We start from the raw sequence: 24018 nt of genomic DNA on the forward strand, positions 1-24018 counted from the left end.
TTTGCTCTGGCACACGGCACCTGGAGGAGGCCTTGAGCAACCCAGGTCTCCCGGTGCTTAGGAGTCTGCTAGGGAGTGCAGGGCTGTGAGGACTTAGGGCTCTGAAGAAATAGGATCTAGTCTGTCATAGCTGGGTTCTTAGTCTCTGTCCATGGCCGCAGTGTCTGAGCATGCTGTACGGAGAGGGAGCAAGGAGACAGAAGTAGGTGGGTTTGGACAGGGGCGGGTATCAAAGTGGGAGGAAAATTCATGGGGATGGAGGCACAGGGGGTTCAGGAGCAGGCTGGGGACACGGTTACAAAGACTAATTTAGAGTGTGTACTGTTAGGCGAGGATAGCTAATGCTCAAGGCCCATTTACTTTTTACGGTTTGATGTGAATACAAGGGAATATTGGTTCTGGGGAGAGTCAGATGGGTCTAGCAGAGAGTCTGCCATTGAAAGCCAACCCCCACCAACAGCAGAGAGATTTTGACCGAAGCCTATAACCAGAAGGGATAGGATGGGAAGGGAGAGGATTCTCTAATTCGATACAAAACCAACTCACTCTCTGGCACTAGGGGGTGCTGTGCTGCTGTAGGTGTCATCTCTGCGATGACACCGAAAACCAAAATCCCAAGCACTTGTGGGTCCTTGAGAGCCCGTGCAAGGGCGTCTTTCAGCCCCTTCCTTTAGCGTCACTTGCTATTCTCGCTTAGTCAGTTAATGGGCACTGTGGACTCTCACGCTGCAATGCCCTGTGGTGTGTGATCCTCCTGCGGCTTCAGATAGCAGCAGCTGGATTAAAGACCTTCTGACTCAACCTCTGAAGCTTCCGACACAGGTGTATGTTCCTCTTTGGAATTCTAGTGTGTTATTCTCACGAGCTGGGCCTCAGGGTTCCAGGAACCAGGTCTTATCTAGAAGAGACGAGTTGGGACATTACCTCTGGATTCTTCTAGTAAAGGAATCTGTCCCCTAGTGAGTCACAATAATTAAATACCTTACAGGAGGCACAGGGATCTCCTGGATATGGCATTGCACGGGGAGTCAGGAGAACTGGACTATATCCCTGCCTCTGCCACTGACCACCTGTGTGATCTTGGACAAGTCATTTCACCTCCCTATGCCTCTTTCCCCTCCAGCCTTTTATCAGTCTAGATTAAAATTTTTGGGGCAGGCACTATGTGTTTGTACAGCACCTAGCACAATGGGTTTCCTGTCGCGGTTGGGGCCTCTCGGAGCTGCAGTAATACAAATCATTAATTTTAAACAAAGCCTACCACTCTTCAGTATTTCTAATTGCCTGGCATCTGAGAACACTCAAAGTAACTCTCCTAAAGGGTCTGTTTGTCACAGAAATTGTTATTTCCCGACCAACAGAAAGGAGAGAGATGAGATATAAAACGAAAAGCACAGGGGGGAAGAAGCTTTGCGTTCAGATAACACTTCCCCTTGAAATAACTTTTCCTGGAATTACTCTGCTTGTATTACAGTCGCTTTCACTTCAACCTTTTCTGTGAATTTGGCTATTCAGAACTCACTGCTAGACCCTAAAGGGCTGAGCCCAGAAGCAGTAAATGGACATCCAGGAAGTAGGGTCATAGAAATCCAAGTAGGACAGCTTTGGCTTTCTCAGGTTGGAGTACTATTTCACCCTATGGTTACACGCATGGAAATCAGTGGTACGGCCTCTGAGAAAAGTGTAGCTCAACATGGGAAAGGGTGGCAGAATCCAGCATACAACGTGATGCATTGTGGTAGAGGACCTAGACACTGCTGTGTTAGGTTTGGTGCCTGTGCCAAAGATGTTACAATCTCAGTAAATCTCTGCCATAGCTTCTCATCTTGAAAGAAAGAAAGAAAGAAAGAAAGAAAGAAAGAAAGAAAGAAAGAAAGAAAGAAAGAAAGAAAGAAAGAAAGGCCCCCACTAGAGGTAAAAGGGGAATATGAGCGTCCTGACACAGGCATAGATGGGTTCTTGTTTCCTAACTGAAATAAATTAAACCTTTCTTTCCTTGACATTATTCTTCAGAACAGTCAACGTCCACGGCAACAGGATCACATATGTGTTTTTTCCAGTCCATATTAGCATAATTCCCATTCCACACTCATGTTGATGGCGTGTTAGATATGTAAAATTGTATAATATAATGGAGATGGACAGAAGATTGCTTTCCCCATTGGGGTCACTGGCATCCCATATATAGCAAGATAGCCCATGCCACAGCAGTTTACCTTCATTTTTAGAAAACACAACAATTAGAATGAAATTTCAGTGCAAAATGGCAAGAAGCCACCCTTAAGTGAAGACTCAATGTCAGATAATAAAGAGCCAAACTCCGTATCATTAAGAGTCACCTGACAAATATTTATTCTAGCAGAACTAACAGGGTGGACTGGATTTGAAGTGTCCTCCTGCTAAAAATACCAGGGAATCCATGAATCCAAGGTCACCTCTGTGTCTATAGAAGCATGGGTGGTATACCATGAAGGGAAGTTGCACATTAGCAGGAATAAAGAAATACGCATAATGGCTCAGAGCAAAGATCCATCCCGCCCAGTGTCCTGTCTCCAATAGCAACCAGAACCAGATGCCTCAGAGGAAGATGCACGACAGTCTGAAAAAGGAATTTATGGAAAACCATAGAGCAAAGAGTCCTGGCATTAATTGAATTGCCTTTTTCTAAGGTAGAGTATGTGGATCAGGCAGAGAACTTACAAACAGCATTTACTCTAATATGTAACGTGCATCCGCTTAAAATAATTATTTAAAATAATTAGCAACATTAGTGATGCAAATGATCAATTGAAGGCTGTGTCACTGGAGCTGAACAGGATTATAAAAATCATATCTGCATACCTGTGGGGTGCCTCATTTCCGTGGAGCAGGCCATGGAAACCATATAAAAAGGCTCGTGTCCCAGTGCTCCTCAATCCACTCGGCTTCTTCATTTGCTCCTGTTGGTGACTTGGTAAGTCTTATTCTTATTACTGAGAGCTAACTTCATGGCTGGGCTTCATTTCTGGCTTTCCTTTCCTTGCTCTTCACAAGAGCGTTTTGCATAAGTATCTTGCTGTGATTTCTCTAATCCCATTGCAGGGCTGCAGGAAGGGATTTCAGTCCATTCTCTGTCAGGGTTGTTCTTTCTCAAGTGGTTTGCAATGGCAATGCTCTCTCTACAGAAATGTTTCCCACGGCACCAAGCTCTGTTTGTGCTGAATTCTCTCTGTCCATGATTTCCAGAGCCCTTTCTAAATCAGGAGATTAAATTAGTGGGTGTGACAGCGAATTACAGGGCGGGGCTCAGTGCTTCAGAAGAGAGAAGTGGGAAAGGGAAACCTCTAGGTGGAGGCAGCGGTCAGAGACTTGAGGGCAGAGGAGTAAGATGTGTCTGGAAGTAACTCAGACTGACACGATATGGAGGGGATATAGCCCCTGCAGTCTCACTGCCCGATTCCTCACGAGCGAAAACCTGCTCAATTCTGTGGATGTCAATGGAGCTCCACTGATTTACACCAGCTGCAGAGCTGGAGGGGAACAGAAGAGAATCTAAAGGCCTTGTCTGCGCACACATCCTCCCAATGAAAGGAAGGCAGTAAGTAGATTCAAGGAATCACCACCCATAAAAATCAAGCTGCTCTGTACTGGAAATGCAACTCCAGATACATTCGTGCAGCCTAAGGACCTGGGAAGAAAACATTTGCACAAATGCACTTCCATTCTGGACTATTTAGTTCAGAACACAAGAGGCCAAAGGAACTGACCGTTCATTTGTGGCTTTGGAAAAGTTCAGCTGAAAAGTTGACCCTTGGATCAGTTGTGTTGGGCTCAGTCAGCCCTACAGACTGTGATAATGACGAGATAGTGGAGAGTATCTTTACCAGTGCCACTTGCCACCTGCACGTTCAGAAGCACTGAGTGGTTTATTTAACTCTTCTAGCAGAAAAACATTTGAATGCAGAAATGATCAATGGTTACATATACTGCTAAACCCATTCTGTATCTCTCGCCCTGCCATTAATCTCAGGATAACTCTTTCAACCGTAGAGTACATATTGCACTAGATGTTTTGCTTTCTTCTGCAGAGATATATTACTGGTCAGAAGAGTGTTTTGCTTAGGTATCTTGAGGTTATTTCACAAATCCCATTGCAGACCTTTAGAATGGGATTTCAGTCCATCCTCCCCCATGTTTGTTCTTTCTGAAGTGGTTTGCAATGGTAATGCTCTCTCTGGAGAAGTGTTCCCAGTGCACCAGCCTCTGATTCTGCTGAATGTTCTGGTGCATGGTGCTAATGAAAAAATGATGCTGTTTGTCTTGATTTTGCAAACCTTGAAGCCTACTTTGTCTTTCAGTTTTGCCCACGTCCAGGAAGATGGTTTACCAGCAGCAATGCAAACAGACCTGCCTGCCTCCTCCTTGCTGTGTGACCAAGTGCACTACCAAGTGCCTGGATCCCTGCTGCAAAGTCTGTGTGACGAAGTGCGTGACAAAATGCGTGGATCCTTGCTGTAAAGTCTGCGTGAAGAAGTGCACTTCGTGCGTGCATCCATGCCCGTGCCCTCAAAAATGCATTCCGTGCCCTCCCTGCCCTCCGTGCCTTCCAAAATGCCCACCTGTGCAGCACTGTTGCAAAGAAAAGAAGTTCTGGTAGGGCCCACGGAACCACCGACGACTATGGAATGAAAATGAATTACAGCCCCTCGCGCAGTAGCTCTCTCCTCACTGTGCTGGTCTGTCATTCCCCTTGCAGTGTGACGTGTTTTCAGTCTCTGTCCACACACTGTGCACTGTTTCTGCTTCTCCTGTCCAGAGTCCATTCCCTTGTAATGAGTAACTGACCATCTTTGTGCCATGGGATATCAGCTGTGCCTGGGAGTGATCCTGTAACACTTGTGCTTGTAGACTCTTTAGTGTTGGAGATTTCCCCACTCTGGTCTCTTTTCCCAACCAGTCTTTTAATGTAGATGCGCATCAATAAAAGCTACTATTCATGACATTGTTGGCCTCCTGGTGTTTCATTCTCTTCAGCAGTCACATGCTCTCAGACCCAGATTTTCCTAGGGGCGGGGATTTTTGAAAGGAAACCCAAGGAAGGAGGTGGTCGCAGGTGCCAAGAAGAAGTGATGAGGACAGAGGTAGGAAGGAGGAGTAGAGACAGTAGGGTACAGTTGAGACAGGCCGGTTCTCTGCTCCTGTGGGAGCGAAAGAGGAAAACAACAGCCCGTGTTCCCTGCTCAGCGCCTCCCACATCTGCTGACTGCGGTGTGTGTGCTACAGGGCCTGAATTCCCAGAGGATATCTGGGTGCGCTGCACCAGTGGGGGCCAGACCAGCTCAGCTGCCAGACGGGTTCTGCCTGCTGCAGCAACTCAGCCAGAAAACAATTTAGTTTTTCTTAATTCAAAGTTCATCAGAATGTATCATTTTTATGAATCTCATGATTTTGGGGTCCCACTGCTGCCTTTTTAGCTCTTTGGCCTGAAAGTTCTGCTGACGCACACAAACTGGTTTCCTAATATTCTGCCATATTCAACTACTGCCACCAGCTACCCACCTTGTGCTGTAACTTCCCTTTACGTCCACATCTGAAAGGTGTGTCAGGCTAAGGGTGACCAAATGTCCTGATATTATTGGGACTGTCCCAATTCTTAGGGGATTTGACTTACATAGGACCATATTACCTCCTCATTATACTCATCCCCCGTCCCCCCATCCCGATTTTTCACACTTGCTCTCTAGTCAATCTAGTCAGACTCCAGGTTTCTGAGTATCCGTCTTCCAGCACATTGGGTGCAGCTGTGAAAATCAGGACAGGTCCACGTGTTGTTTGTACAGCACCTAGCACAATAGGGTCTAGGTCCACGCATAGGACACCTCGGTGCAATGACAATTCCGGTAAATGATAATAATGCCATTTTAGAAGGGACTGGGAGTTTATCTTTGGCCATCAATTTAGGGTGTTCACATCCACTGCTGGCTGCAATCTGATGGCCAAATTCATCTCTGGAGTAACTCCCTTGATTCCAATGTCAGACTGGGCCAGGAAAACGAGATGTATTGCCTGGTGACATTCAAGTGGCTCAACAGGCAGAACTAGCATAAAATAGGGCTGTTGTTTTTTATTTATTAAATCCTTTTCTTTGGAAGGAGCAATAAGACTGAGCTCTGCAGGCAATGCCCCGTATTTGTTTTCATGCCTTGCCCATGGAGTACAGTCTTTGAAGGGGTGGACCATGAGTCCGTCCCTGGGAACCTGTATCAGAAAAATAACAATGAGGGGCACAAGCTGATGCAACACCCCCACAACAGGTCTGGAACTGTTTTTGATTATGGGATGTCAGGATTATAACTCGGACCTCAGCCACCTGAGCTAAGTGGTAACACCGTTACCTAGAGTAGCCTGTCACCTTGAAATTCCATTTTCTGTTGAGTAGCCACTAGAGAGAGATACAACCCACCCATGACTGTACAATTGTGAGAGGAGAGCAACAGGGGATCACTGGTCAACTTGGCCTCTACCAATTAATCAGAAAAACACAAGGTCTAAAGTACTTTAGTTCTGGCACTTCCTCCATACCAATAATTCTCAACATTTTCTGTAGTCTCCAATATTTGAGGTAATCATCATCTGAAATTGTGTCATCGCTGAGTAGTGGCCAGAGGAGCTGCTGGAGCAGCCCCGGGGAAAAATTGGAGGGTTCTCTGCACCCACCGGCATCCCCCTGCGCTCTGCCTCCACCTCCTCCCCTGAGCGGGCCGCTGTTTGGCAGCGGCAAGTGCTGGGAGGGAGGGGAGAGGAGGGGGAATGCGGCGCACGCCGGGAAGAGGCGGGACCGGGGCGGGGATTTGGGGAAGGGGTCCAATAGGGGCAGGGAGGGGGCGGAGTGGGGATGGGGACTTTGGGGAAGAGGTTGGAACGGGGGCAGGGCAGGGGTGGAGTCAGGGCGGGCACCCACCCACACTGGGAAAAGTCGGCGCCTATGGTAGTGGCTTCCTGCCATTTTGTGCTGCAATTTCATTCTAATTCTAATTGTGACAGGTTTTAATTGGTCCAGCGAGCCTAGAGGGGGCAATGGAGAGCTACTGTCCCACTGGCAGGCCTTAGTCACACCTTGCGGGCACTGGGGAATTAGCGGAGAAGGTGTGCCGGCTGGAGTCTGCAGCGCGCCCCTCAGGCAAGGGAGGGTCGGTTAGAGTCTGCGGCGCGCCCCTCAGGCAAGGGAGGGCCGGCATGGGTCTGCGGCGCGCCCCTCAGGCAAGGGAGGGCCGGTTAGAGTCTGCGGCGCGCCCCTCAGGCAAGGGAGGGTCGGTTAGAGTCTGCGGCACGCCCCTCAGGCAAGGGAGGGCCGGTTAGAGTCTGCGGCGCGCCCCTCAGGCAAGGGAGGGTCGGTTAGAGTCTGCGGCGCGCCCCTCAGGCAAGGGAGGGCCGGTTAGAGTCTGCGGCGTGCCCCTCAGGCAAGGGAGGGTCGGTTAGAGTCTGCGGCGCGCCCCTCAGGCAAGGGAGGGCCGGCACGGGTCTGCGGCGCGCCCCTCAGGCAAGGGAGGGTCGGCACGGGTCTGCGGCGCGCCCCTCAGGCAAGGGAGGGTCGGCACGGGTCTGCAGCGCGCCCCTCAGGCAAGGGAGGGCCGGCACGGGTCTGCGGCGCGCCCCTCAGGCAAGGGAGGGCCGGTTAGAGTCTGCGGCGCGCCCCTCAGGCAAGGGAGGGCCGGCACGGGTCTGCGGCGCGCCCCTCAGGCAAGGGAGGGTCGGCACGGGTCTGCGGCGCGCCCCTCAGGCAAGGGAGGGCCGGCACGGGTCTGCGGCGCGCCCCTCAGGCAAGGGAGGGCCGGTTAGAGTCTGCGGCGCGCCCCTCAGGCAAGGGAGGGCCGGTTAGAGTCTGCGGCGCGCCCCTCAGGCAAGGGAGGGTCGGTTAGAGTCTGCGGCGCGCCCCTCAGGCAAGGGAGGGTCGGCACGGGTCTGCGGCGCACCCCTCAGGCAAGGGAGCGCCGGTTAGAGTCTGCGGCGCGCCCCTCAGGCAAGGGAGGGCCGGTTAGAGTCTGCGGCGCGCCCCTCAGGCAAGGGAGGGCCGGTTAGAGTCTGCGACGCGCCCCTCAGGCAAGGGAGCGCCGGTTAGAGTCTGCTGCGCGCCCCTCAGGCAAGGGAGGGTCGGTTAGAGTCTGCGGCGCGCCCCTCAGGCAAGGGGGGGCCGGTTAGAGTCTGCGGCGCGCCCCTCAGGCAAGGGGGGGCCGGTTAGAGTCTGCGGCGCGCCCCTCAGGCAAGGGGGGGCCGGTTAGAGTCTGCGGCGCGCCCCTCAGGCAAGGGAGGGCCGGTTAGAGTCTGCGGCGCGCCCCTCAGGCAAGGGAGGGCCGGCACGGGTCTGCGGCGCGCCCCTCAGGCAAGGGAGGGTCGGCACGGGTCTGCGGCGCGCCCCTCAGGCAAGGGAGGGCCGGCACGGGTCTGCGGCGCGCCCCTCAGGCAAGGGAGGGCCGGTTAGAGTCTGCGGCGCGCCCCTCAGGCAAGGGAGGGCCGGTTAGAGTCTGCGGCGCGCCCCTCAGGCAAGGGAGGGTCGGTTAGAGTCTGCGGCGCGCCCCTCAGGCAAGGGAGGGTCGGCACGGGTCTGCGGCGCACCCCTCAGGCAAGGGAGCGCCGGTTAGAGTCTGCGGCGCGCCCCTCAGGCAAGGGAGGGTCGGTTAGAGTCTGCGGCGCGCCCCTCAGGCAAGGGAGGGCCGGTTAGAGTCTGCGGCGCGCCCCTCAGGCAAGGGAGGGCCGGTTAGAGTCTGCGGCGCGCCCCTCAGGCAAGGGAGGGCCGGTTAGAGTCTGCGGCGCGCCCCTCAGGCAAGGGAGCGCCGGTTAGAGTCTGCGGCGCGCCCCTCAGGCAAGGGAGGGTCGGTTAGAGTCTGCGGCGCGCCCCTCAGGCAAGGGGGGGCCGGTTAGAGTCTGCGGCGCGCCCCTCAGGCAAGGGGGGGCCGGTTAGAGTCTGCGGCGCGCCCCTCAGGCAAGGGGGGGCCGGTTAGAGTCTGCGGCGCGCCCCTCAGGCAAGGGAGCGCCGGTTAGAGTCTGCGGCGCGCCCCTCAGACAAGGGAGCGCCGGTTAGAGTCTGCGGCGTGCCCCTCAGGCAAGGGAGGGTCGGTTAGAGTCTGCGGCGCGCCCCTCAGGCAAGGGAGGGCCGGTTAGAGTCTGCGGCGCGCCCCTCAGGCAAGGGAGGGCCGGTTAGAGTCTGTGGCGCGCCCCTCAGGCAGGGGAGCGCCCGTTAGAGTCTGTGGCGCGCCCCTCAGGCAAGGGAGGGCCGGCACGGGTCTGCGGCGCGCCCCTCAGGCAAGGGAGGGCCGGCTGGAGTCTGCGGCGCGCCCCTCAGGCAAGGGAGGGCCGGTTAGAGTCTGCGGCGCGCCCCTCAGGCAAGGGAGGGCCGGTTAGAGTCTGTGGCGCGCCCCTCAGGCAGGGGAGCGCCCGTTAGAGTCTGTGGCGCGCCCCTCAGGCAAGGGAGGGCCGGCACGGGTCTGCGGCGCGCCCCTCAGGCAAGGGAGGGCCGGCTGGAGTCTGCGGCGCGCCCCTCAGGCAAGGGAGCGCCGGTTAGAGTCTGCGGCGCGCCCCTCAGGCAAGGGAGGGCCGGTTAGAGTCTGCGGCGAGCCCCTCAGGCAAGAGAGGGCCGGTTAGAGTCTGCGGCGAGCCCCTCAGGCAAGGGAGGGCCGGTTAGAGTCTGCGGCGCGCCCCTCAGGCAAGGGAGGGTCGGCCCGGGTCTGCGGCGTTCTGGATTCTGCTACCCAAGGCAGGCTGGCCGGGGGAGGGGAACGCAGCCCCCCCCCCCCCCCAACTCCACTGCGTTCCAGCCCAGGGCCCTGACAGTGGTGGGAGGCGAAGGTCCCGCCGCTGGGTCAGCGGAGGACCCTCCGCGCCCCGCTGACCAAATACGCCCACCCCACAGCGCAGTTCTGCCCCTGGGCTACTTCCTACCCGGTCTCTCAAGCGGGCCTCTTCGGTCCCCCCAGCTCGTCCGGGTCTCCAGCCGCTGGCAGCTCCAGCTCCCCCTCTGTGTCGGGCTCACGCTGGCCCAGGCTACAGCCGGGCCCCTCCAGCCCCTCCAGGTACTCAGCGGCTGGCAGTCCTGGTCGCCACAGGCCTTCCTCCCGGTCAGGTTCCTCCTGGCCCAGGGCCTCCCCTGGGTCGGCAGCAGGGTCTGGAGGGAGCCGCCAGCAGCCTGGGTCTGTCTCCCACCCTAGTGCTGCCCGCACTGGGCCACGGGCCCCACCCTTTGTACTTCCTGTCCCATCCCGCCCCTTCCAGGGATTGGCGCAAGCTTGGTCTGGCCCCGCCGTCTCAGGCTGAGAGGGTGGCTCTTTACCCTCTTGTTCGGAGGGAAGCCACCCTGGCTCCCTACACTAATCCATTGAAATACACTCGACATTCATCGATTCCTAGGCCAGAAGGGACCACTCTGATCATCTTGTTGGGGACACTGGGGCATGGCCACTAGGTAATTCGAGGGGATGGAAGACCACGAGTGTCGATGAAGCCTCCTCGCACTAGGCCCAAGTGTCCTTGCCCCCCCCTCCCACCTGGAGGCACTCGCAGCAGCTCTGCGGACTAGGCCCAAGTGTTCTTGGCCCCCCTGCCTGGAGGCACTCGCAGCAGTTATGCTGAGAATCTGCAACAATATGCTGCAGAGTCAGACTGCCTGAAACTAAGCAAGGCCACACAGGGCAGATATGGAAGAACAATGGTGAATAAAGCAGCTTTATGTATGGTTTAATAAATGATACAGAGAACCAGGGAACTAGCTGGGAACTGGATTGGCTGGCTATATGGATATTTAGGGCAGCTTGCTATTGGATAAGTATGCTGGGGAAAAGGATGTATAAAAGCCTGTGTAACTTCCTGCTCTGGGTGCAGGATTTGAGATTCTGTTCTCCCTGTACCTTTTTGCAGCTGCAAATAAACTTTTCTGCTTCTCCACCCTGTTGTGATTATTGGCTATAGCATACCGGGTAGCGAACCAACCCCAGCTGTTGTTTAGCCTCTCGGCACCGGGTGCCAGCAACAATCTCATCTGATCTCTTGTACAACATGGGCCATACAACTAACCCCGAATAACTTCTAGAGCATAGACTTGAGACAAACATGGAATCTTGATTTAAAACTTGTCAGTGATGGAGAATCCACAACCACGGCTGGTAAATGGTTCCAATGGCTAATCACACTCACTGTTAACATTTTATGCCTTATTTCCGGTCTGAAATTTTCTAGCTTCAGCTTCCAGCCATTGTGCATATTAGACCTTTCCCTGGTAGACTGGAAGAGCCTGTTATGAAATATTTGTTCCACAGGCAGATACTTGTACACTGTGATCAAATCATTCCTTACCAGTCTCCCCCCCCCCCTCCCCAGTACCATACTAGTGCATTTGTTCTCTATTGAGCCAGAGGGGCGTCACCCTTTCCATCCCTCCTGGTTAAAGCTTAGGTGCAAGTCTCTCTGCTGTTGCTAAGTGTTGCCTTTTTAATGGCAGGTTCTCTACTAGTCCCCATGATGATCCCCAGGCCCATTATTCTGGTGTAGTCACACCAAATTGTAAAAAAGCAAACAGGGCTTGAGCATTCGCTATCCAACCCCAACACCACACGCTTTCGATGTACATCTTAGAATCATAGAACCCTAAGGTTCGAGTGCACCATGAGGGTCATCTAGTCTAACCCCCTGCAAGGTGAAGGATAAGTGGTTTCTAAACCATCCAAGGCAGATGGCTCTCCAGCCTCCTTTTGAAAACTTCCAGTGGAGAAGCTTCTACGACATCCCAAGGCAACCTGTACCATTGCCTCCTCTTCGTTCACTTAGCAAGTTTGTCCTGAGATTTACCCGAAATCTGCTCTGCTGTAGTTTGAACCCATTGCCTCTTGTCCTGCCCTCCGTGGCAAAACACAACAACTTTTCTCCATCTTCACTATGACAGCCTTTCAAGTAGTTGAACACCGCTATCATATCCCTCCTTCATCTCCTCTTTCCCAAACTAAACATACCCTGTTCCTTCAGCCTTCGCTCCTATGGCTTCCATTCCATCCCTCTGATCATCTTTGTCGCTCGCCTCTGGATCCTTTCCTGTTTCTCTACATCCTTTCTATACTGTCCTCAGCGTGGAATAACTGCTCCCCGGCTTCCAGACAGTCTTCTGGAACTTGCTCCTGAACCCCCTTTCCCTTAATCCCTGTCGATTTTCCTCACACTTCAATAGCCTCCCCAACTCCCACCAATCCACTTCTGTCTCTCTGCTCCCTCTACATACAACATGCTGCTTAGGACCTCAGCATGTTTGGATACGGCAGCAAGGGGCACAGTATTAGGACCCAGCTATGATAGATTAGATCCTATTTCTTCACAGACCCCTATTCCCGAGCAGGCTCTTAATGCTCTGAAAGACCCGTGTTACTAAAGATCTCTTTCTGGGATATCTGAGGAAGCAGAGTGTGCCACAGGGTAAGGTGTGAGATTCAGGGGTAAATGTGGAAGCCTCCACTGGGGTCTGGTGCATATGTTGATCCACAGGACCAAAGCTTTTTGAGCTCTTTGGAATGTGGGCTTCAGATCATCCAAACCTGCCCTCTCTTTAGACCACTAATGTTTGTTATTGCTGTGGGCACTAAGTGGCTACCCAAGAAAAATGTCACATCACATCATAGAGACCATACATAGCAAAGACTTGGAGCTGTGGTAGGGGATGGTGTGGCCTAGTGGATAAACTCTTGACAGGCAGAGAGAGGAGATGGGTTCGCTGCTAGCTCCATCACACACCTGCTGTGTGACCTCGGGTGAGTCCGTCCCCTCCTCATTTTCAGTCTGTTTAGATGGCCAGCTTTTCAGGGGAAGGGACTGTGACCTGCTGTGTTTCTACTCAGCGCCTGACGCACGGGGCCCCGGTCTCAGTGGGCCTGGAGGAGCGAATGAAATATGAAGTAATAATAATAGCTCTCCTGTTCTTCACCAGCACTGACAGAGCCTTAGGTGAAAGGTTGGCAAAGAGCTGGGAGGGCTTGGCTGATGCGGGTTGAATTATTTGTGGCACCCAGAGAACACTGCAGCGTAAGAAATGATCCGATGGTCTTTTCTCAGTTCTTTCTTTTTAGGTTCGTTGGTTTCTACGAAGTCACCCAGGCTTCTCTCGGAAATATTCTTTCCCCTCTTTTCATGCTATGTGGGTCTTTTAAAGCAAATACAAAAGAGCTATTGATGTGTCAACGCAACAATAATTCGAGGTTGGATGGAAGCTGGGGAATGAAATTATTCCAGTGCTGAAGACGTGACGGTGGAATTGTACAGAGTGAGTGTCTCGGATGTGAGCAATATCTGAGGGGTACCTACGCAGTCAGTTACATCCTACATGAGAAGGTCCTGATCCCATAAGAGAATTAACAGTCTGTGAAAGGATAAACCTCTGGAACCGTCAGTGAAATAAGGAACAAAGCCCAGAAGAACATGAGCTAAGCAAGAGGAGGAAAAATAACTGGCAAAGGGATGTGAGATGTGTGAATTTTTGACAGGGAGGTTGCTTAACCATTGGAAAAACATTGCAAGGGAAGGGGGAGGATCCTCCATCACTAAAAGTCTTCAGATCAAGACCCTTCTGGCAGAGATGCCTTAGAGAATCACAAGATATGGGGTATAAGTATACAGGGGTGACTGGGTGAAATTCTCTGTGCATTATCGTACAGGGTGTCAGTCCAGATGGCAATGGTCTCTTCTCACCTTATGCAATTTAAAGGTGAAAATGTAGATAGGGGAATACAGCAATCGAGTTTCCAGCAAATGTGAAACAGAGGTGTACATTTTGAAAGGCAACGCTTGAATGCACGTGGTGCTTGCAAAAGTCTCCCCCATAATGTATAATCCATGGCTGTCCTTATGCATAGCATCAGTAACCCCCTATTGAAGGAGGCATGAATTCTGTGGAAGATTAAGATCTAGTCTCTTAAAAGACGCCTTTTTTCCTAGACTTGCATTGGTTTTCTAGGACGGCCAAGTCCCCATGGGGTCTATTCGGTATCTACGACAACACAAATAAATTGGAGGTGCATTATCGTACAGTGTGTCAGTCCAGATGGCAATGGTCTCTTCTCACCTTATGCAATTTAAAGGTGAAAATGAAGATAGGGGAATACAGCAATCGAGTTTCCAGGAAATGTGAAACAGAGGTGTACATTTTGAAAGGCAATGCCTGATTGCACGTGGCGCTTGCAAAAGTCTCCCCCGCATAATGTATAATCCATGGCTCTGCTTTGACAATACAAATAAATTGGAGGTAGGTTCAGCTGACCTAATAAGACCTCATTTCAGAGCTTTGGCCCACAGTATGGAGACTTCTGCAGCAGGTCCTTCTGCGAAGGAGAGTGAAACACCAGGAGACAGACGATGCCAGGAATCACAAATTTTATTGTAGCACGTCTCCATTACAAGACATGATGGGAGAAGAGAACAAAGGGGGAAAATCTCCCACACAAAAAAGAGTCAAAAGCACAAGTGTTACAGGATCTCTCCCAGGAACAGTTGACATTCCAGGGGCACAAAAGACGGTCAGTTACTCGTTACAAGGGGAGGCACTGACCTCTGGAGAGGAAAAGGAGAAACGGTGCGCAGTGTGCGGATAGAGAGTGGAAACGTTCCTAGAAACACGTCCCACTGCGAGGGGAATGCCAGACCAGCGGAGCGAGGAGAGAGCTTCGGCGCGAGGGGCTGTAATTCATTCTCATTCTGTAGATGTCCGAGGTTCCATGGGTCCTAACAGAGCTTCTTTTCTTTGCAGCAGTGCTGCACGGGGGGACATTTTTCAGGGCATGGAGGGCACGGAATGCACTTTTCAGGGCACGGAATGCACTTTTCAGGGCACGGGCATGGACATGGATGCACGCATGTAGTACACTTCTTCACGCAGACTTTACAGCAAGGATCCACGCATTTTGTCACACACTTGGTCACACAGACTTTGCAGCAGGGATCCAGGCATTTGGTAGTGCACTTGGTCACACAGCAAGGAGGAGGCAGGCAGGTCTGTTTGCATTGCTGCTGGTAAACCATCTTCCTGGACGTGGGCAAAACTGAAAGACAAAGTAGGCTTCAAGGTTTGCAAAATCAAAACAAACAGCATCATTTTCTCATTAGCCTCATGCACCAGAACATTCAGCAGAATCAGAGCCTGGTGCACTGGGAACACTTCTCCAGAGAGAGCATTACCATTGCCAAACGCTTCAGAAAGAGCAAACATAGGGGAGGATGGACTGAAATCCCATTCTAAAGGTCTGCAATGGGATTCGTGAAATAACCTCAAGATACCTAAGCAAAACACTCTTCTGACCAGTAAAATATCTCTGCAGAAGAAAGCAAAACATTCGGTGCAAAATGTACTCTAAGATTGAAAGAGTTATCCTGAGATTAATGGCAGGGCGAGAGATACAGAATGGGTTGAGCAGTATTGGTAACCATTGATCATTACTGCATTCAAATATTTTTCTGCTAGAAGAGTTAAATAAACCACTCAGTGCTTCTGAACGTGCAGGTGGCAAATGGAAGTGCATTTGTGCAAATGTTCTCTTCCCAGGTCCTGAGGCTGCACGAATGTATCTGGAGTTGCATTTCCAGTACAGAGCAGCTTGATTTTTATGGGTGGTGATTCCTTGAATCTACTTACTGCCTTCCTTTCATTGGGAGGATGTGTGCGCAGGCAAGGCCTTTAGATTCTCTTCTGTTCCCCTCCAGCTCTGCAGCTGGTGTAAATCAGTGGAGCTCCATTGACATCCACAGAATTGAGCAGGTTTTCGCTCGTGAGGAATCGGGCAGTGAGACTGCAGGGGCTATATCCCCTCCATATCGTGTCAGTCTGAGTTACTTGCAGACGCATCTTACTCCTTTGCCCTCAAATCTCCGACCGCTCCCTCCATCTAGAGGTTTTCCTTTCCCACTTCTCTCTTCTGAAACTCTGAGCCCCGCCCTGTAATTCCCTGTCACACCCACTAATTGAATCTCCTGATTTAGAAAGGGCTGCGTAAATCATGGACGGAGAACATTCAGCACAAACAGAGCTTGGTGCCGTGGGAAACATTTCTGTCAAGAGAGCATTGCCATTGCAAACCACTTGAGAAAGAACAACCCTGACAGAGAATGGACTGAAATCCCTTCCTGCACCCTGCAATGGGATTAGAGAAATCACAGCAAGATACTTACGCAAAGTGCTCTTGTGAACAGCGAGGAAAGGAAAGCCTGAAATGAAGCCCAGCCATGAAGTTAGCTCTCAATATTAAGAACAAGACTTACCAAGTCACCAACTGGAGCAAATGAAGAAGCCGAGTGAATTGAGGAGCACTGGGTCATGAGCCTTTTTATATGGTTTCCATGGCCTGCTCCACGGAAATGAGGCACCCCACAGGTATGTCTCGCTCGAATCACACAGCCTTCAATTGCTCATTTGCATCACTAATGTTGCTAATTATTTTAAATAATTATTTTAAGCGGATGCACGTTCCATATTAGAGGAAATGCTGTTTGGAAGTTCTCTGCCTGATCCACAGAGTCGACATTAGAAAAAGGCAATTCAATTAACACCAGGATTCTTTGCTTTTCCATAAATTCCTTCTTCAGACTGTCTTCCATCTTCCTTTGAGGCATCTGGTACTGGTTGCTGTAGGAGACAGGACACTGGGCGGGATGGATCTTTGCTCTGAGCCATTATGGGTATTTCTTCGTTCCTGCTAATGTACAACTTCCCTTCATGATATACCACCCAGGCTGCTATAGACACAGAGGTGACTTTGGATTCATGGATTCTCAAGTCTTTTTAGCAGAAGGATACTTCAGATCCAGCCCACCCTGTTAATTCTGCTAGAATAAATATTTGTCAGGAGATTCCTACTAATATGGTGTTTGGCTCATTATTATCTGACATTGTGTCTTCACTTAGGGGTGGCTTCTTGCCATTTTGCTCTCAAATTTTATTTCAGTTCTTGTATTTTCTAATACAGATGGCAAGCTGCTGTGGCAAGGTCCATCTTGATATATATGGGATGCCAGCGACCCCAGAGGGGAAAGCAATCACCTGTCCATGTCCATTATATTACAAAAAAATGGTAGACGATTTTTTTTATTTCATGATTTAAATGACTGAATCTCCTAGAAAAAGAACAGGAGAATGTGTGGCACCTTAGAGATTAACAAATTTATTTGAGCATAAGCTTTTGTGGGAAGTGGGCTGTAGCTCACGAAAGCTTATGCTCAATTTGTTAGGCTCAAAGGTGCCACAAGTACTCCTGTTCTTTTTGCAGATACAGACTAATACGGCTGCTACTGTGAAACCTGTACCTCCTAGAGGCCCCAACAATGAGAGCGAACTCATAGCTAGGTGCTGTACAAACACATGACACCTGCCCCAAAGATTTCCGTCTAGACAGATAAAAGGTTGGAGGGGAAAGAGGCGTAGGGAGGTGAAGTTCCTTGTCCAAGATCACACAGGTGGGCAGAGGCAGGGATATAGTCCCGTTTTCCTGTCTCCCCGTGCAATGCCATATCCGGGAGATCCCTCTGCCTCCTGTAAGGTATTGAATTATTGTGACTCACTAGGGGACAGATTCCTTTACTAGAAGAATCCAGAGATATTTTCCAGCCCTTACCTTACCAGGGAGGACCTCGTTCTTGGAACCCTGTGGCCCAGCTGGTGAGAACAACACACGGGAATTCGAAAGAGGAAGATACACCCGTCTCGTCAGCGTCAGAGCCTGAGTCACAGGGTATTGAATCAGCTGCTGCCATCTGAACCCACAGGAGAATCACACCCCCTCAGTGCCCTGCGGCATGAGACTCCACAGTGCCCGTTAATTGACTAAGCAGGAATAGCAAGTGACACCAAAGAAAGGGTCTGCAAGATGCCCTAGGATGGGCTCTTAATGACCCACAAGTGTTGGCTTTAAGGAGGAAAAGGGAACATGATCTTCCTGATACCTGCATAGAAAGCTCCTCATTTTCTGACTAAAAAAATTAAAACTTTCAACCCTTGTTTTTTTCTTCACAACAGTCACTGCCCTGTGTACACAGGATAAGCTGGGTATCTTTCCCTGCCCATATTAGCATAATGACAATTCCACACTCACGTTGATGGCCTCTTAGATCTGTAAATGTTTTGATGGAATGGACATGGACAGGAGATAGTTCTCACCCTTGCAATGCAGTTGTTTTTTGAATTGTATTTCTAATATGAATTTTGTAGGTCAGGCGTTTCCTCAAAGATGACACGTGTGTCCACTTAAACTAATTATTAAAAATAATGATGCAAACAAATAGTTGAAGGATGTTTAATTGGAGCAAGTTACTTTATTCAAATCATATTTGCATACCTCTAGGATCTCTCGTTTCCGGATGCCAGGCCATGGAAACCATATAAAAAGGCTCGCATCACAATGCTTCTCAATCGACTCGAAATCTTTACTAGCTCCTGTAGGTGAATTGGGTAAGTCTCCTTCTGATGATTGGGAGCTAACTTTAAGGTTGGGCTTTATTTTTGGCTTTCCTGTCCTTGCTGCTCAGAAGAATGTTTTGCTAAACTATCTTGTGGCTATTTCACGAATCCCATTGCAGGCCATGGGAATGGGATATCAGTCCATCCTCCCCCATGTTTGTTCTTTCTGAAGTGGTTTGCAATGGGAATGCTCTCTGTGGAGAAGTTTTCCTTGTGCACCAGCCTCTGATTCTGCTGAATGTTCCGGTGCACGATGCTCAGGAGAAGATGATGCTGTTTGCCTTGATTTTGCAAACCCTGAAATCTCCTTTGTCTTTCAGGTTTGCCCACGTCCAGGAAGATGGTTTACCAGCAGCAATGCAAACAGACCTGCCTGCCTCCTCCTTGCTGTGTGACCAAGTGTACTACCAAGTGCCTGGATCCCTGCTGCAAAGTCTGTGTGACCAAGTGTGTGAAAAAATGCATGGATCCTTGCTGTAAAGTCTGCGTGAAGAAGTGCACTACATGCGTGCATCCATGCCCATGCCCGTGCCCTCAAAAGTGTGCTCCATGTCCTCCGTGCTTTCCAAAATGCCCACCTGTGGAGCACTGCTGCAAAGAAAAGAAGTTCTGGTAGGGCCCACGGAACCACCGACGACTATGGAATGAAAATGAATTACAGCCCCTCGCACAGTAGCTCTCTCCTCGCTCCGCTGGTCTGCCATTCCCCTTGCAGTGGGACGTGTTTCTGGGAACGTTTCCAGTCTCTGTCCACATACTGCGCACTGTTCTGTCTCTCCTATCGAGAGGTCAATGCCTTCCCTTGTAACGAGTAACTGACCGTCATTGTGCCCTGGGATATCAGCTGTGCTGGGAGAGATCCTGTAAGATTTGTGCTGTAGACTCTTTCCTGTGGGAGATTTTCACCCTTGTTCTCTTTTCCCATCCCATCTTTTAATGTAGAGCAATAAAAGCTACAATTTACGACATCGTCAGCCTCCTGGTGTTTCATCTCTTCAGCACTCATATGCGCTCAGAGCCAGATTCTCCTTCTTTGGGTTTCCTTTTAAAAAGACCCTTCCCTAGGAAGTGGTGGCTGGTGCCCAGAAGAAGTCATGGGGACAGAGGGAGCAAGGAGGAGCGGAGACAGCTGGGTACAGGGGAGACAGGCCAGGTCTCTGCCTCTGTGGGACTGAAACAGTCAGACAGCAGCAGCCTGTGTCCCCTGCTCAGCGCCTCCCCCGTCTGCTGTCTGTTGTGTGTGTGCGACAGGGCCTGAATTCCCAGGGGGTATCCAGGTGCGCTGCACCAGTGGGGGCCGGACCAGCTCAGCTCTCAGAGGGGTTCTGCCCGTTGCAGCAGCTGGGCCGCAAAACAATTTCGTTTTTTTTAATTCTCATGATTTTGGGGTCCCACTGATACCTGTTTAGCACTTCGGCCTGACCATCCTGCCGACGCCCACAAGCTGGTATCCTAATATTCGGCAATATTCAACTACTGCCACCAGCGACCAGCCTTGCGCTGCAACTTCTCTTTAGTGAAGGGTGCGTCAGGCTTAGCGTGACCAAATGTCCTGATTTTATCGGGACTGTCCTGATTCTTTGGGGATTTGACTTATATACGACCCTAACAACTAATCAGTATGTCAAGAGAAAGGACTGTGTGGTACCCCCGAGCTCTGATTCAGCTGAGAAAGGACCTGCTGCAAAAGCCACCATGCCGGGAGGGTGGGGTGGGCAAAGCTTTGAAATGAGGCCTTGTTAAGTTAGCCAACCCCACCTCCAATTCAGTTTCTATTTTTATGGGTACTAAAGAGAGCTCACAGGAGCTTGGCCGTGCTAGAACATCAATGTCCGGTTGAGCAAAAGAAGAAACCGTGACGAGAAAAGATCTTGATTTTCCACAGTATTCGCACCCCCTTCAGTCAGGGATGACTGATGCTATCCGTAAACACTGGCATGGATCAGATATTATGTGGGAGATTTTTTATATGCTTACCAGGGCTGGGTGCCCAGAAATGAGACAGGCTAGTGATATACAGATGTGATTTTTAACAATGCAAACTTCCTCCACCTACAGATCCTTCAATTACTTGCTTGCATCAAGATTTTTAAAAAGTATTTTAACAATTAGTTATAATTATTTTAAGGAAACACACGTGACAGTGTCTGAGCAAATGCTGTTTGTAAGTTCTTGCGCCTGACCCACGTAATTCCAATGGGAAAAAAACAATTCAACAAAGAACTGGCTTATTTGCTTTCTAAAATGGACTCTTACGTATTTCCATAAATTCCCCTTCACAGGCGTTCTTGCACCTTCTTCTGAGATATCTTGGGGTGCTCACTGTCAGAGACACGATCCTGGCCTAGACTGATCTGTGGTCTGACCTGCTATGGGTATTTCTCCATTCCTGCTAATCTGCAGCTCCCCTCCACGCTTCTATAAACATGGAGTTGATGTTGGAATAATGAACACCCCAGTAATTTTAGCAGTAGGACAGTCTCCACTCTGTTAGTCCTGCTAGAAGACATATCTGGGGTCCTTATCATCTGACATTGTGTCTTCGCTTAGTAGTGGCTTCCTGCTATTTTGTGATGCAACTTCTTTCTCCTTCAAAACCAATCGAATACACTCGACATTCATCGATTCCAAGGCCAGAAGGGACCACTCTGATCACCTCATCTGATCTCTTGTCCAACACTGGCCACAGAACTAACCCGGAATAACTTCTAAAGCATAGACATTGGACAAACATCCGGTCTTGATTTAAAACTTCTCAGTGATGGAGAATCCACAACCACGGCTGGCAAATGGTTCCAATGCCTAATCACACTCCCTGTTAATATTTTACGCCTTATTTCCAGCCTGAATTTTTCGAGCTTCAGCTTCCAGCCATGGTCCAGTGACCTCCTCAACCAGCTCTTGTAAAACTCTTGCATTTGAGTTATCTGGACCTCCTTCTTTAAAAATGTCTAACTTTAATAGCTTCTCTTCAACATCCTCTATTTTAAGACCTTTGTGCTGGACAGGTGTCTATCCTTATACATATGGGATGTCAGTGCGCCCAGTGGTGAGAGCAAAATCTTGTTTATCTCCCTTATGTTAAAAATGTTTACATATCTAAGGTGCCCTCAGTCTGAGTTTGCAATTATAATTACCCCAATATGGACGGGAAAAGTCACCCATGTTATCCTCTTTATACAGCGTGATGAGCATTCTGAACAAGAATGACAGGAGTTTTAATTGATTTAAATCATGGAATGAGAACTTACCATACATGTGTCAGGAAGCTCATGTTCCCTTTTAACTGATCATAGGGTGGTTTTCTTTCTTGCTTGCTTGCTTGCTTTCTTTCAAAAGAGAGACTGTTGCAGAGATTTCCATAATTGTAAGCTACTTGAGACCAGAACCATAGTTTCCTTATGTGTTTGTACAGCCCCTAGCACAATGGGGTCCTGGACCACTAATGATGCTCCTTGGCCTTACCTCTATTCCAGGATTATGCCCCAGATTCTATCACCTTCAGGAGAAGGGACTGTTTCCTGTTGCATGTCTGTTCAGCCCTTGACGCACTGTGGCCCCGGTCTCAGGGGGGGCCTCGAAGAGCTAATGAAATTTGAAGTAATAATAACAGCTCACCTGTACTTCACCAGCACTGACAAACCCTTAGATGAAAGGCTGGCAAAGAGCTGGGAGGGCTTGGCTGATGCGAGTTGAATTATTTGTGGCACCCAGAGAACACTGCAGTGTAAGAAATGCTCCAATGGTTGTCAAGGTTCCTTCCCCACTCTGAATTCTAGGGTACAGATGTGGGGACCTGAATGAAAACCTCCTAAGCTTACTTTTAGCAGCTTAGGTTAAAACTTCCCCAAGGTACAAACTATTTTACCCTTTGCCCTTGGACTTCCACTGCCACCACCAAACGTTTATCTGGCTTTATTTATTAGGAAAGTGTTGTTTGGAAATGTCTTTCCCCGCAAAATCCTCCCAACCCTTGAACCCCACTTCCTGGGGAAGCTTTGGTAAAAATCCTCACCAATTTGCATAGGTGAACACAAACCCAAACCCTTGGGTCTTAAGAACAATGAAAAGCATTCAGTTTCTGAAAAGAAGGATTTTAAGAGAAGTAAAAAAGAATCAGCTCTGTAAAATCAGGATGGTAAGTACCTTACAGGGTAATTAGGTTCAAAACATAGAGAATCCCTCTAGGCAAAACCTTAAGTTACAAAAAGACACACAGACAGGAATCTTCATTCTATTCAGCACAGCTTAATTTCTCAGCCATTCAAAGAAATCATAATCTAACGCATCTCTAGCTAGATTACTTACTACATTCTAAGACTCCATTCCTGTTCTGTCCCCGGCAAAAGCATCACACAGACAGACACAGACCCTTTGTTTTTCTCCCTCCTCCCAGCTTTTGAAAGTACCTTCTCTCCTCATTGGTCATTTTGGTCAGGTGCGAGCGAGGTTATCCTAGCCTCTTAACCCTTTACAGGTGAAAGGGTTTTTCCTCTGGCCAGGAGGGATTTTAAAGGGGGTTACCCTTCCCTTTATATTTATGACAATGGTCTTTTCTCCTTTCTTTCTTTTTAGGTTTCTGCGTTTCTACGAAGTCACCCAGGCTTATCGCGGAAATTTTCTTTCCCCTCTTTTCATGCGATGTGGGTCTTTTAAAGCAAAACACAAGAGAGCTTGAAATGGGTGAGACAGGAGCCAAGCAGTGATTAAAGAGACAAAGAGAGGGCAAAGCAAACACCAGGAGGCAGATGATTCCAGGAAGAGCAAGTTACATTTCAACGCAACAATAATTCGAGGTTGGATGGAAGCTGGGGAATGAAATTATTCCAGTGCTGAAGACGTGACGGTGGAATTGTACAGAGTGAGTGTCTCGGATGTGAGCAATATCTGAGGGTTGACTACGCAGTCAGTTACATCCTACATGAGAAGGTCCTGATCCCATAAGAGAATTAACAGTCTGTGAAAGGATAAACCCCTGGAACCGTCAGTGAAATAAGGAACAAAGCTCAGGAGAACATGAGCTAAGCAAGAGGAGGAAAAATAACTTGCAAAGGGATGTGAGATGTGTGAATTTTTGACAGGGAGGTTGCTTAACCATTGGAAAAACATTGCAAGGGAAGGGGGAGGATCCTCCATCACTAAAAGTCTTCAGATCAAGACCTTTCTGGCAGAGACGCCTTAGAGAATCACAAGATATGGGGTATAAGTATACAGGGGTGACTGGGTGAAATTCTCTGTGCATTATCGTACAGGATGTCAGTCTAGATGGCAATGGTCTCTTCTCACCTTATGCAATTTAAAGGTGAAAATGTAGATAGGGGAATACAGCAATCGAGTTTCCAAGAAATGTGAAACAGAGGTGTACATTTTGAAAGGCAATGCCTGATTGCACGTGGTGCTTGCAAAAGTCTCCCCCATAATGTATAATCCATGGCTGTGCTTATGGATAGCATCAGTAACCCCCTATTGAAGGAGGCATGAATTCTGTGGAAGATTAAGATCTAGTCTCTTAAAAGAGGCCTTGTTTCCTTGACTTCCAATGGTTTTCTAGGACGGCCAAGTCCCCGTGGGGT

At 49.8% G+C, this 24018-nt stretch overlaps 2 long non-coding RNA genes across 2 annotated transcripts; both read left to right on the top strand.

Moving 5' to 3' along the window:
• The first annotated feature begins 2394 nt into the window (after positions 1-2394).
• On the top strand, positions 2395-4981 carry LOC311512698. Its single transcript, XR_014709531.1, has 2 exons — positions 2395-2953; positions 4338-4981. It is a non-coding gene; the product is annotated as an uncharacterized lncRNA (long non-coding RNA).
• Positions 4982-18403: 13422 nt separating this feature from the next.
• On the top strand, positions 18404-19413 carry LOC311512699. The gene is made up of 2 exons (XR_014709532.1): positions 18404-18436; positions 18766-19413. It is a non-coding gene; the product is annotated as an uncharacterized lncRNA (long non-coding RNA).
• The last annotated feature ends 4605 nt before the right edge of the window (positions 19414-24018 follow it).

The sequence above is a fragment of the Lepidochelys olivacea genome (assembly GCF_965140295.1).
Source record: "Lepidochelys olivacea isolate rLepOli2 genome assembly, chromosome: 24".
Lineage (NCBI taxonomy): Eukaryota > Metazoa > Chordata > Testudines > Cheloniidae > Lepidochelys > Lepidochelys olivacea.